This window comes from Podarcis cretensis (genome assembly GCF_951804945.1).
Source record: "Podarcis cretensis genome assembly, chromosome: 3".
In the NCBI taxonomy this organism is placed as follows: Eukaryota; Metazoa; Chordata; class Lepidosauria; order Squamata; family Lacertidae; genus Podarcis; species Podarcis cretensis.
Window position 1 is genome coordinate 107698147 of NC_137172.1, and position 15131 is coordinate 107713277.

The 15131-nt window shown below is 44.7% G+C and overlaps 1 long non-coding RNA gene across 1 annotated transcript; it reads left to right on the forward strand.

Annotated features, from left to right (window-relative positions):
• The first annotated feature begins 11532 nt into the window (after positions 1-11532).
• Positions 11533-14725, forward strand: LOC307212696. The gene is made up of 2 exons (XR_013837109.1): positions 11533-11592; positions 14186-14725. It is a non-coding gene; the product is annotated as an uncharacterized lncRNA (long non-coding RNA).
• The last annotated feature ends 406 nt before the right edge of the window (positions 14726-15131 follow it).

Sequence of the window (15131 nt, forward strand, 5' to 3'; positions counted from 1 at the left end):
GACAAGTCAACAATCCTACTGTTAAGGATTGGAAAGCTCTGAAACGCATAGTGCGGTATTTGAAAGGCACTATGCATTACAGACTGAGATTTAACAATCAGAAGTCTGGTGGTCTTGAGATATTTGCAGATGCAAGTTTTGGAAGTGACACTACAGACAGGAAAAGTACGTCTGGAGTTTGCTATATGTACAATCAGGGTCTATTTGATTGGTCATGCAAGAAGCAAACAACAGTTAGCTTAAGTACTTGTGAAGCTGAACTGAATGCACTGTCTTATTCACTTAAGGATTGTGAATGGTTGTTACAATTGTGCAAAGACATGAAAATTCCTGTCAAATGTCCAATCCAGGTTTACCAGGACAACAAAGCATGTTTGGCTTTGCTGAATTCTGAAGGTTGTAAGCAAAGCACGAAGCACTTGCAATTGAAGGTGCAACATGCTAGGGAACGTATTCAGAAGGGACTCGTAACGGTGTCCTATATGCCAGGTAATGAAATTCCTGCTGATGTATTGTCCAAGATTGTATCAAGGGATCAACACTGTACCTATGTGCAGAAGTTGGGTTTGTACTGATATTGTACGAACACGCTGCCCAGTGATGTTCACAGAAAGGGGGAGGATGTTGGTTTCTGCTCTCTTCACTGTGCAGCGAAGTGCTTGTCACAAGACAATGTTTACATTCCAGTCAGAGTTGCTGTTGGAGTTTCTCACGGGAAAGGAGACTGGATGTGACGTACACTGGTTTCCTGTTTTTCACTGTTTCTCTCTGTGCTTCAGAGGAGAGAGGACGCTTTCTCTGCTCCGGCAGAGGCAAGATGTTTTTCTGTAATCTACTAGCTTTGAAGTGTAAATAAAATAATATAGAGTATGTGGCACGTACTCCTCCTCCTGTGCTTGGGACACTGCAAATTCAACACTGACCAAACCGGTAGTGGAGCATCTGTAAATGATGGCCCAGCTGAAGGCAACGAGGTAACCCCCACATCTGGAGCCAGGACAGACTCAGGCCCCTGACTCGGCCCAGCTGGTGTTTGTTGCAGGGGAACTCTGCAGACTGGGACTCTTCAGGATCAGGCCCCAGACTTGGTTCAGATGATGCCTGAGGCAAAGGATCTGGTGCAGACTGAGTCTCTTCTGGTTCCGAGTCTGAGCCCGAGTCCCAGGTCATCACAATCTATCATCTATTCCACTTGATTGTAATGATACCTCAAAGCGGCCTACAAAAACAATACAGTTTTTCACCAAGGAATTAAGGCATGCCACATCATTATGATGATGATGATGATGGTGATGATGATGATGGTGATGATGGGATTTTTAGGACTGCTCTCAAGAAGGTTCTTATTACTTGTGGATATAGCTTGTGTGAATGAATCAATATTTTTTTAAATAAAAATAATTGTTTACCAAACAAGGTCCCCCAGTAGTAATTTGGATTTATTATTTTGCCTCAAAAAATATTTGCATCACACATCAGCTCACAGAAATCATTCCATGGTTGGAGGGTTACCAGTGTGTCTGTGCGCCCGCACATATGTGTGTTGTATAATTTACACTGGGGTGAGGAACCATGAGTCCAACAACACGCGGAGGACCACATTCCTGATTTACACAACAACTTAATCGTGTTATAAAATCATGTCTGTATACCAGCCCCTTAAAGAACACTGAAATATGTATATAATATCATCTAAGATGTGTCCTGAATGAATCATGAGGTGTGTTTTTTTTTAAAAAAGCAAATATTGAATAAATAATAAGTGCTAAATATTTATTAAGTGCATTTTATCTCCTATGGTTTACTAGGAATAATATGTTTATGAACAGCTAAGCATTCCCAGTATGACCAGTACGGTAGAGCAATGCTTGTTTGCTCCCTTTTTGATGTGCAAGGCAGTTATTTGATTACAGTGGTACCTCAGGTTACATACGCTTCAGGTTACAGACTCCGCTAACCCAGAAATAGTACCTCGGGTTAAGAACTTTGCTTCAGGATGAGAACAGAAATCGTGCTCCGGCAGCGCGGCAGCAGCGGGAGGCCTCATTAGCTAAAGTGGTGCTTCAGGTTAAGAACAGTTTCTGGTTAAGAACGGACCTCTGGAACGAATTAAGTACTTAACCTGAGGTACCACTGTATTTGATTTCTGTGCCCTTCTCCTAATGCAATGTTATCAGAAGGCCAAAACTACAACTTAAATTACACTGCTACTATACTAAAAAAAATGCTGAGAGGAATAGCCTGTACATACAGCTGTCTACTACTGTGTTGTGGTGACTCATGACTCTTCCTGTGCTACTTTGCCATTGCAAATCGCTTCGAAATTACAATAAGCTGATGGAAGTTGGAGCCCAACAGCAACTGTAGGGCTACCAAGTTAGCCACCGCTTTTGCAAACATTTGTTTTATTCTATGTATTTCTAAACGGCCAACTCATTGAGTGACTAGGCAGTGACAGCCCCAGCCCCCAGGGATCATAAGGAAGGAATAAAGATTCTGACAACGTTACAGTGGTACCTCGGGTTACAGATGCTTCAAGTTACAGACTCCGCTAACCCAGAAATAGTACCTCAGGTTAAGAACTTTGCTTCAGGATGAGAACAGAAATCACGTGGCGGTGGCATGGCAGCAGCGGGAGGCCCCATTAGCCAAAGTGGTGTCCCAGGTTAAGAACAGTTTCATGTTAAGAACGGACCTCCGGAACGAATTAAGTACGTAACCAGAGGTACCATTGTATATGGAATTAAAATTAGGCCACAACTTTATTAAACTTCCGAATGTAGGAAGACCTTGGCTTAGGCCTTGGGCGTGTATCCCTCCCAGCCCCCCCAGGTGGGGAAAAACTGGGGCTCATCAGGGTAAATGGGATATGGGGGTGCTCTGTGAGACATAAGTATAGCAGGCAGCCAAGCCCATATCCCCGCAAGCAGGGTAGTTCATTGATGACTTTTCAGTGTATGGCCAGTGACACCCATATATATAATCCCTTTAAGAGGGGGACCCTGGAATCGCCGCTGCGGGGGGTATCACCACTTCACACACACCCCATATAGGGAAGAAAAGACTAAAGGATTCCACCCAAGTGCCAAAGTTGTGACGAATTGCTGCGGTGAAGACAGAACCTGCCAATGCAGAAGAAGAAGAGTTTGGATTTGATATCCCACTTTATCACTACCCAAAGCAGTCTCAAAGCGGCTAACATTCTCCTTTTCCTTCCTCCCCCACAACAAACACTCTGTGAGGTGAGTGAGGCTGAGAGACTTCAAAGAAGTGTGACTAGCCCAAGGTTACCCAGCAGCTGCATGTGGAGGAGCGGAGACGCAAACCCAGTTCAGCAGATTACAAGTCTACTGCTCCTAACCACTACACCACACAATTTCTTCCCGGTCCTTCAACAGCAACCAGTCAAAGACCGTAGCAGCGCCCGCTAAACAGGAAGAAAAAGTTAACTTGCAAACAAGAAACATTAAACAAAGGGAGGGTAGGGAGGGTGAATCTCCAGAGCTGACTGCCTGGCTATTGTCGCCTCCACCCCCTATTTATAAATGGGTCTGGCCCCACCTTTCAGCAAGAAACTTGATTTCTGAGGCTGGGTGTGAACCTCCAAAAATTAACACTGAGAGGCAAGCCAGCCCCTGTTGGCCAGTAAGCTCCCAGGGAACTGTAGCACCTGGCGCAATCCCATAAAGGACACCCACAATGTAAAGTGTGAGTGCTCATTAGGCAAAATCATGGAGGTGAAAGCAAAGTAACAGGTAAAAGATCAATACACAGTATGTGGTGGTGTAAAATAAAGTAATTGTTGTTGTTGTTGTTTAGTCGTTTAGTCATGTCCGACTCTTCGTGACTCCATGTACCAGAGCACGCCAGGCACTCCTGTCTTCCACTGCCTCCCGCAGTTTGGTCAAACTCATGCTGGTAGCTTCGAGAACACTGTCCAACCATCTCTGTCATCCCCTTCTCCTTGTGCCCTCCATCTTTCCCAACATCAGGGTCTTTTCCAGGGAGTCTTCTCTTCTCATGAGGTGGCCAAAGTATTGGAGCCTCAGCTTCAGGATCTGTCCTTCCAGTGAGCACTCAGGGCTGATTTCATTCAGAATGGATAGGTTTGATCTTCTTGTAGTCCATGGGACTCTCAAGAGTCTCCTCCAGCACCATAATTCAAAAGCATCAATTCTTTGGCGATCAGCCTTCTTTATGGTCCAGCTTTCACTTCCATACATCACCACTGGGAAAAACCATAGTTTTTACTATACGGACCTTTGTTGGCAAGCTGATGCCTCTAAAGCACCACAAAATGGTAACATCATAAAATGCCGAACAAATGACCATATACATACACTCTAGTGAATTAGTTCCGAATGGCATCCCTTACAGCACTCATTATCACCAGAACACTGGCCGACCCATCTCTTTCTTCGGATAACAATCAAGGGCTTTGGTGAGCCATATTGAGAAGTTCACATTTAAAGGAAAATAAACCGGGCAAAATAGTGGCTGAAACGCCAGATCTCTAACCTCCGCCCCTACCCTTCACCGCCTCGCTCCCCTCAGCTGAACAGGCTCAACAACTGGCAGCTCTTAAATTTAGACAGCCTTGGGGTAAACGTGCAAATAATCTGCAAATTAAGCATCCCTTGACAGATGGAAGTTTGCGGAATGATAAAGACCAGACCCAGCCCACAGCACAGTGCTGACAAGCGAAGGATTACACCGTCTATGGGAGTGTGAGCCACGTGTTCGAAGTGCCTCATCACAAAGGAAGGTACATGCACTCAGATAATCCCTCAACTCCCCTCCCCCATGGCAGCGATTTATTACCAGCAACACTCACCACAGTCAAAATACTGAGCCCACCTAACACCTCAAAGTCTTAAGCCGGTACTCCTCTAGGCAGGAAGTTGCTAGTTTTGTAACCCCACAGAAGGACTACAGGATTTCTTAGCAAGCAGCTTGAGTTAGAGATGCCCATTGCCATGGATGCAATCTGAGGATTTCAAGGGTCTCTAATAAATTCATCTGAATTTATGGATTTGGAACCAAGGCCACATGGGTCTTAGGTATTCAGAACCCTACATGGGCAGTTTAGACTGTGAAATATACTCGGAGTCGAGAGTGGATTTCATGCCCTTTATACACTTCATAGTGGGGAGGAGGAATGGAAGTTCCCCCAGAATGTCTGCTTTATATACATTATTATCACAATGGGCCCCACGTGATTGGCTAATTCCGGAATTCTCCTGTAGGCCAATCAGGTTGCGGATTCACTTCCACCTGGAGCTGGATTGGGTGGCTCCTGTGGACCAATTAGACTGCTGCATTCTGGATCCTATTGTTCTAGGACCAATCAGACTGCTGCATTCTGGATCCTATTGTTCTAGGACCAATCAGACTGCTGCATTCTGAATCCTATTGTTCTAGGACCAATCAGACTGCTGCATTTTGGATCCTATTGAACTCAGTACATAACAGACTGCAAAACAAAAAGACTCATTCTTGTAGGATAGTTCAGGTGCTAGAGCATGAGATTCTTAATTTTGGGGTCGTGGGTTCGAGCCCCACGTTGGGCAAAATGATTCCTGCATTTCAGGGGGTTGAATTTTATGACCCTCATGGTCCCTTCCAACTCTACAATCCTACGATTCTATGATTAGTTTTTATCTGCACAGCAGCAACAGATCAATGACACATTGCAAGAAATGAGGTGTACCTTGGTGTTTGCATTTTAATGCGGTTCGTGTTTTTAGCTCCTAACCACGTTTGCCTCCTGACGCTATTGTAGGGATGGGAGACACACTTTGCAGGGGAGAATCAGTAAGCAGGAGGAGGCAGCTGACACTTTTCAGGCATGCCAATCCCTTCACCACATCGCTTCCCACTGCCATTCCACCCACACGTACGGCCACTGGCCACAACACCAGAAATAATCCCATTTGGGGGAAATAAAAGCTGGAGAAGGGGTGGCTGGGGAATGTGGGAAGAGTCTAGCACACACACACACACACTTGCTGTTTTGTGCAAACAAGAGCCAGTGTGGTGTAGTGGTTAAGAGTGGTAGACTCGTAATATGGTGAACCGGGTTCACTTCCCCACTCCTCCACATGCAGCTGCTAGGTGACCTTGGGCTAGTCACACTTCGCTGAAGTCTCTCAGCCCCACTCACCTCACAGAGTGTTTGTTGTGGGGGAGGAAGGGAAAGGAGAATGTTAGCCGCTTTGAGACTCCTTCGGGTAATGATAAAGCGGGATATCAAATCCAAACTCTTCTTCTTCTTCCATAGGTAAAGGGACCCCTGACCATTAGGTCCAGTTGTGACTGACTCTGGGTTTGTGGCACTCATCTCGCTTTATTGGCCGAGGGAGCCGGCGTGCAGCTTCCGGGTCATGTGGCCAGCATGACTAAGCCGCTTCTGGCGAACCAGAGCAGCACACGGAAAAGCCGTTTTCCTTCCTGCCAGAGCGGTACCTATTTATCTACTTGCACTTTGACATGCTTTCGAACTGCTAGGTTGGCAGGAGCAGGGACCGAGCAATGGGAGCTCACCCCGTTGCGGGAATTCGAACCGCCAACCTTCTGATCGGCAAGTTCTAGGCTCTGTGGTTTAACCCACAGCACCACCCTCGTCCCCTCTTCTTCCATATACACACTCATAAGAAGCATTTATTTACCAGTGTAATGTATAGATACTCCTTTATGCACAATAGAGCTGTTACGCTTTAAAAAAATTATACAGCCTAGAAAGTTAATCTCTCTGTTTGCTCACATCACAGCACGCAGCCCAGCCATTTCCTAGTTCTTCCGATTATAAAAACTGGGGTAGATTTCTGGAAGACTGGCTAAGGTCAGGGAGTGGATCCATCACAAACTCTCAGCTCTGTTCAGCTTCTGGACCACAAGGAAGACTGCCACTGCCCAGTGGCGTAGCGTGGGGGGTGCAGGGGGGGCCGGCCGCACCGGGCACAACATCTGGGGGTTAGGGTTAGGGGGCGCAAATCCACGGGTTAGGAGGTGCAAATTACTTGCCTTGCCCCGGGTGCTGACAACCCACGCTACGCCACTGCCACTGCCAAAAAGCCTCATGAGCTACAGAAGCCCTGACGTGTGCAAAATCAGGGCTGGGCGAGCTGCTGCTCGATGTCATTTTTATCGTTCCAATTAGCAGGCCTATTTTAATCTGCGAAATATCTCTTGGTAGGTTGCTCAGGCTTGCCTTGAGATCCCAGCACTTGCTCCAAAGGCAGCGGCTGCTTTGGTTTGCTTAAGAACAAGCTGTAGCTGTTCCCTTCGATAGGGCGCGGACACCAGGCTACTGAGACCTGAAGTCAATAATGCTACTACCATGCGCGGGAAAGTGTAGCAAGCAACACCAGACTCATGCTTCAAGTACCCTCTGCTCAGTAACTCTCATCCGGTAATCCTGCTACAATGCCAAACATCTTTTCATGTCTCCTCCAGCCTTGACCCACAGACCGGCACATTTCATATCTCTTCATCCAAGTGCATTCGTATGCTCTGGTATGGGGCTGATAAGTAAGATTAGTAGGGGTGTTTTTCTGCCACGGCTATGACAAATTCCATTCTCAATTTAGAACTTACTCCAGCATTTGTGCAACAAGAGCGATGGGTGAGGTGTTATGACATGTTTATGGTGCTATACAGTTTTTTTGGGGGGTCGCTTCCAAGTTTTGTAAGGAGAAATTCAAAAACAGAGGTTTGATGTTCACTTTTATGAATCTCCATCTGGATTTACAGTGGTACCTCGGATTAAGAATTTAATTTGTTCTGGAGGTCCGTTCTTAACCTGAAACTGTTCTTAACCTGAGGTACCACTTTAGCTAATGGGGCCTCCCGCTGCTGCCGCACCACCGCTGTGCAATTTCTGTTCTCATCCTGAGGTAAAGTTCTTAATCTGAGGTACTATTTCTGGGCTAGTGGAATCTGTAACCTGAAGCGTCTGTAACCTGAAGCGTCTGTAACCCGAGGTACCACTGTATATATAAAAATTGATTTCCTTCCACTTATTTATTTAATGTTCATACTGTCCTTCAACCGTAGATCTCAGGGCAGCTCACACCACAAGATTACAATATAAAAACCACAAAATACTTAATGGAAATTCGATAAAAAGCAACAAATACCCCACCACCACCACCCACAACACATTTAAAATGATATTGGATGTGAAGTCCTGTTTCAAGAGGAATTTTTTACCTGGCGCCTAAAGGTGGCAGCTGAACCTCCCTGGGGAGAGCATTCCACAAATGGAGCCACCACAGAAAAGTCCCTTTCTCGTGTTGCCACCCTCCAGACCTCTCATGGAGGAAGCACATGAAGAAGGGCCTCAGGTGATGATCTCAGGGTGCGGGCAGGAGGTAAACAGGGAAAGCTCTTACAATAGTAGTTACAATGTATATATTCGGGTAGGTACTGAATAATAATAAAGCTGTTGTTCTAGATTCTTCCGTTTCATGTTCATTGATGTATGCCAGCAGTAACCTTGTTTATTTTTCTCATTTTTCATCGTTTTACCACCTTCTTTTTTGAAAATTGCTTTGAGGGGTTTTCTTTGACAAATAACTTTTATTAAATTAAACAAACAAACAAATAAACCTTAGGATTCAGGACAGTAGGTGGGTGGGAGATTGGGGAGTGGCGAACCCATGGCCCCGAAGAAGATGGATTGCAAACTCCCATCATTCCTGGCCATTTGCCGTGCTGGCTAATGCTGAAAGGAGTTGGCATCCCCAAAAATATGGAAGGCCAAGGATTGCACATCCCTGAGATACATGGTGAGGACAGGTGAAGAATAAAGTCACAGTTGTACAAAAGAACACTACACCCATAACAACACTCTTGTTTACTAGCCTCTCTGACAAGAGTTCACTATGGAAAATTTGCTCTCCCCAATGAACGGTTATGAGCAGTGACCTACCATGAACTTGTGTGATGTGACCATAAAATATGTTACAGCTCAGCAAAGTTTCATACAGTTCCAAAGAGCAGGGCAACACAGTCAACCACTTAAAAGAAATTGGTGCTGCCTGTGCCATTTATATACAAAATATGGGCATACATGACTATGTAACTGCATCTTGTCCTATTTCAGATTGTTAAGCACTCGGCATTCTCTCCAGGAAATTAATAAGTTTATGAAGCAGCTGTTCCATCTACTAGGTTTAAAAAACAATACTGCTGTTGTAAACTACAGATTACAGTTTTTGAGGGGCGTAATCCCCTTAAAATTGGTCTTTCCCAGTTTTAATGGGAGAGCCTGTCATTCCAAGTTGGTGCATCTGAGCATCAAGGCTTAACAATATGTGCAATTTTGGACCGTAGGAAGACATGTGAAATTGATAATTGTTTATGCTGTTGGTCGTTCATTTATTGAAGCATGCTGCACTGGGAATTCGGAGCTGATGACATTCTCTGTAGTGTGCATTCTCAGCACTCAACGAAGACGGAATGAAAAAAAGCATACAAAGAAAGATCACAGACTTTTAAATGTTCACAATTCTCACTGGGGATGGGGGGGAATAACAGTCGATTACTTATGTCTTTGAAAAGCACACAACAGAGAAAAAGACTGAATTACTGAATATAAAGGCAATAGGGTCAGTTGATTCCTGCTGTTTCTGACTCACTTGGATCCGTTCTTTATGCTGTATGAGCGCATACATAAATGGCAGAATAAAAGAGTTTACCTTACAGCAGGCATGCAAAAAATAATGGGGAACTACAAACATTACTTAGGGTGGATAAAGGAGGAAGGGGCTCTTGTAGGAAAGCCCATGACCCATGTACGATATTCTCACATGTTCAGGCTGTTCTCTTTAGGACTGGGAGATATATCAATATAGCGTTCAAAACCGGTTTGAAGTCCGTATCGTGATATCGGTTTCATAATTTTTGACCTGGCAATATATCGTGAATCATGGTGTGTGTGTGTGCTATGCAAAAATGACAATGTGGGAAAAACTGTGAAGCCAGCCAATGCCTCTACATAGCTCCATCCTTATTTCAGATATTGTGATATATCGGTATATTGTGATGTTTAGCTGGTGATATATCATGATGTTGAAAACTAGAATTGCTGTATTTCAAAAAGTGGAAATCCAGACACAAAACTAAACTTTTGCCTAAAATTGTTGAGCTTTCCTTGCAAAAAAATGAAATAGGGAACTAAGGAATGAGCTGTTTTTAAGGAAATTCACCAAAATCTAGATTTCTGACATGGGATGCCATACGTCCAGATTCTCCCGGACATTTCAGTGATTTCCTCCTGGACACTGTTTCCAACTGCCATATTCAGGCTATGTCTGGGAAATTCTGGACATATGGCAGCCCTATGAAAACCAGATAGCGACCAGCCCTAATTTTCTTATCTCCTCATACTTACACATCCACTATTCTCCCATACATTGGCACACATACATTTCATGGACTTGCCCACACAAGGAACCTCAATCACATGCTTGTATTCAAGAGCACTCGTATAACCACCCTAAACAAGTTTTACCTCAGAGTCTCTCTCCCCTATTATTCTCAGGTGCTGACTCTGTAGGAATAAAAAACTCATATTAACATGGCACGAATAATTATTTACCACAGCCCAAGAACGAAAGTTAAAGGGCCTGTCCAGAACAACACAAACGCGAGGAGGGAAGGAGCCTATAGATTGTTTTCCCCAACTAGTTTCTGTTTCTTTTAAATCTACAGGAACTCCTGGATCCTGCCGAGGCACATAAAACCAAGTGAAAAATAGGCAGAGATTTCGTCGGTAATGACTGAGGCACAGGGCATTTCCTGAGGATTAATGGCTGCCTGGGAATGGGTGAGGCCAGCACTGCAACTATCAGCCATTAGCTCCAGCTGCCCGTTAATTCCCAAGACATGTTCTGCACTGGCATAACCATTACTATTATAGGCTTAAGGCGAATAAGTGCATTATAATGATTTTCTTGTTGACCATGGGAGTTTTTAATGATGATTTGGGGACATTTCCAAATAATTAATGTCTTCTGCATTGGTTACTGTTATTTGAATCCCCTTTCAGCAGCATGCTAACTATTTACATTTTATGCTGAAACTATTCATGGCTCCCATAGGCTGCATATATAAATGTAATGTTAAAACAGGAGTGGCAGAGGTTTTCTCTCCCCTAGGGTGCACCCAGCTTTCTCCTGCATTCGTCAAGTCAAAAACAGGCTTACATCCTGAGTGTTGATTCAGGGCAGATCCAAATTTGTCATTTAAAGCACATCCAACGCACATTAAAAGTACACCGGTTCCCCCAAAGAATGCTGGGAACTGTAGTTGGATAATAAGAATGCTGAGAACTGATTTACATCCAATGCCCTTTTAAAATGTGTTGGGGCTGAACATGGATTAAAAGCCATATAAGGAAACTTGGTTGTGTCAGTTGAGAGTAGTGTCAGTTGAGGGCTGGTGGTTGCTAGGTTGCGGAGGTCCTTGTGACACGCCCTTCATTGTGACACTTCCCTCTGCTGGCTCCTTGGTCACTAGGGCTCTAGAGGCCTAGCGATCTCCTTTGGTTTGATCATTCAGTGAGTGAGAGAGAAAGTGGATGGAGATGTAAGTAGACTTTCTCATCAGCATCTTCATTCTGTGCTGATAATGCACCCCGACAGTCTTAGGGAACATTTAAAATAGGGAGGTCCTAAGGAAAAGCCTCTCTAGCTTCCACTTCTGCCTCTGGTTCTGGACTACTCCCTGCCAAAGCCTCTTCCTGCTCACTAAACCCTGTTACCTCTTCATCTTCTGAAACCCTTCCTTCCATTCTGCCCACTCTTCTCCCTCTGACCACTCATTATCACCGCACCACCAATCCCCTGGCTCCGAGCCTTCCTCCCTTGGGGGCTCCCCAGCTGGTGCCTCTCACCACACCTATGCTTCCAGCCAGTCCATGACAGGTTCCTAGATGTTGTTGGACTACAATGCCCACCATTCCTACTCAGTATGGTCAGTGGTCAGGGCTTAGTCCAGAACCAGAGGCAGAAGTGGAGGCTAGAGAGGAGGGGGCCAAGAGACAGAGATGAGGCGGGCTGCTGAAGAAGCCAGGGGGTCTCCCCCTCCTGTGGTGACCAGCTCCTCTCCCCCCTGGTCTCCTAGAACCAGAAGAGGTATGAAGAGGGCAGAACAGAGACATGCTTTGATGGAGTCTCAGATTGCTCAGGAAGAAACTAGAGGAGGAGAGCAATGGGAAAGTGAGAACCTTCAGTCCTTGCAACTGCTTCATTGGGGCAAGACCTACTGGGAAGGGTTGCTGTGATCCCTAGGCCTGCACTGTTTCGGTTTCTTTGAATAAAGAGTTAACTTCACTGACACCTTGTGAGTTATTGCAGACCCACGCCCGACTCTTGCCACTGTTGTGACTCACAGTTGGGAAAGGCTGGTCTAGAGCTGTCATCTAAAACAGGGCCTTTTCTGAAATGACGGCTCCATAGAATCCCTTCCTTGTTGGCATTTCATAACCAGATGAAGGCCACTTCTCCCCCCCCCCCCCAAGGCTATTTGCTAACATTGGAGGAAATCTATTCTTGTGAGAGCTGGACCATAAAGAAGGCTGATCGCCGAAGAATTGATGCTTTTGAATTATGGTGCTGGAGTAGACTCTTGAGAGTCCCATGGACTGCAAGAAGATCAAACCTATCCATTCTTAAGGAAATCAGCCCTGAGTGCTCACTGGAAGGTCAGGTCCTGAAGCTGAGACTCCAATACTTTGGCCACCTCATGAGAAGAGAGGACTCTCTGGAAAAGACCTGATGTTGGAAAAGATGGAGGGCACATGGAGAAGGGGACGACAGAGGACGAGATGGTTGGTCAGTGTTCTTGAAGCTACCAACTTGAGTTTGACCAAACTGTGGGAGGCAGTGGAAGACAGGAGTGCCTGGTGTGCTCTGGTCCATGGGGTCACGAAGAGTTGGACACGACTAAACGACTAAACAACAACATTCTTGCTTTTCTCCTTGCTAGCTTTTCCACTGTCTAACTAATCAGTTATAATTTGCCAGCTGTTGCTTCAGCGGTTTGAACATGGTGTTTTATTTGTCTGTGGTTTTTTGTAATTGTTTAAATTTGTGTTCTGGCGTTTCAAGTGGTTTACAACCACAAACCATCTTGTGAGACCTTATAATTAGGTGTAGCAGCCATCTTATGCCCTGCGGATGTTGTTGAACTCTGATTCCCATCTGCTACATTGGCCAGTAGTCATGGATGGTGGGAGTTGTAGTCCGTTAACGTCTTGGGTGGGGGACACTTTGGCTACCCCTGTTTTAGATCAAAGATGAGATGTACAAGTAAAAACAGGAGGAGGGCTATTGGAGTCTGCTTTTTATAGTGTCTATCTATTTTACTCAGTATTGTCTAGGTATTGATTGACAGGCGGTGGCTGTCTAGAGTTTCAGACAATAGGTGATGCTAGCTTGGGACTTTGTTCCTGTGTTTCACCACCAAGCGGTGGTACTTCTCATAATGTAAAAGGCACCAGTTAATCAATGCAGCACTGCCTTCAGATCCTGGGAAATTGTATTAAGAGGATGTGATGGATGTGGTTCCTGAGAGGTCCCGCTGCTCAAATAATGTTGCATTTGTACAGGGCTTCAAAGTCTGCAACTTTACAACACAGCCTCCAGGCAAAAAATACTCATCTGTGACCAAATACCAGCTTGATTGTTTAGAGATGAATATTGTCAATGGGTGTGCCAATTGTTGTACAGTTCCTTTCAAGCATGGACTTTTTCCAGTCACTATATACTTGGTAAAAGCAACAACATTGTTATCACTACCAGATAGTTTTTCAAACTTTTTCACCCATGGCAAACACTCTCCCGTTTCCCAGATTCATTCAGCTTCTTGGCAGTCGAGTGAACTATTGACAGAGTTTAGCATGTTCTGTTTCGTATCAGCTTTACTTGTCCTATGCTATAAGACTACTGCTCACATTTCACTGATAGCAGGAAGGGACTCTCATTTCCACATTACGCCGTCCTGATATAGTTAAGAACTTAAGTTTCATGTAAACGAATAAGAATAAGGAGCAGAACTATGGACATATAATATTTAAGAAAAACCAATGCTACCCTTTCAGACAACATGCGCACACATCTAACGAAGCCCGACACTTCAGATCAGAAAGAACTCTCCCTTCTTTCTTTTACTAACTCAGTTTAGGCAACGGATGTCTATTCTTCTTATCAGCATTTACAATCAACTGATTTGTAAGAGGAAACGTACGAGTCCAGTGATGAATGTAAATCTAGACAGCAATAGTAGCTCTGCATTCTTACTCTAGACATTTTCTACTTTGACAACCTACGAGGGAGCATATAAAAGTGGCGAAGGAAATGCAAGACATCTGTAACAAACCCAGTGAACATGCTATTGATTTGTTTCCCTTGCTGGTGTGGTCCCAGCGTTGGACAGCTTTCTCCAGAGAAATGAGTTACATAAACAAGTCCGGTGGAGAACATGAAATTCCACTTCCATTCATCTTCTTGATTTTGCAAGCACCACATTCTGCAAACCCCATGCCAGCAAAGGCTCTTGGATCAGGCCTTGAATTCTTTCTGGATCCTTAAGGGAGGAGATATCGGAGCTGGCCAAGAATCTAAGTGGAAACTGATGACAGAAACTGACATTAATCAGCTCCACAGTATGTTCTGCCCAGCAGGTTTCTTCCAATAAATCAAAGCCCTTGAAATCTAAATGGCATTTAACTATTAGAGAGCAACTGTTCCTTGCGGTCTGGAGCCGATAGAAATGATTCATTTAATATTTAATTTTAAAATACAGCCGCTCTGTTTATACAGCGTCCTCATAACCTATTATGTACTTAAGGATGCACACACAAACAGTCAGATTCCCTGCTTGCAGAACTAACAGCCTAACTTGAAACGCAGGATGAGTTTATCCACATGCGTGTGGTTTGTTTTGCTTTCAAATCCTTCTATGGTTTGTCACCTTTGTTGGAGAGCACACATCTCCTTTTTAAATCAGATTCTTTTCTGGAAGTGAAAAAAACGCGAGTCCCTTCTTCCCTTGTTACTATTGTAGTCTGCTAATGGCCTGTTGGGGTGTGCTGCAACACAGCACAGTCACCAATTGCAAAATGT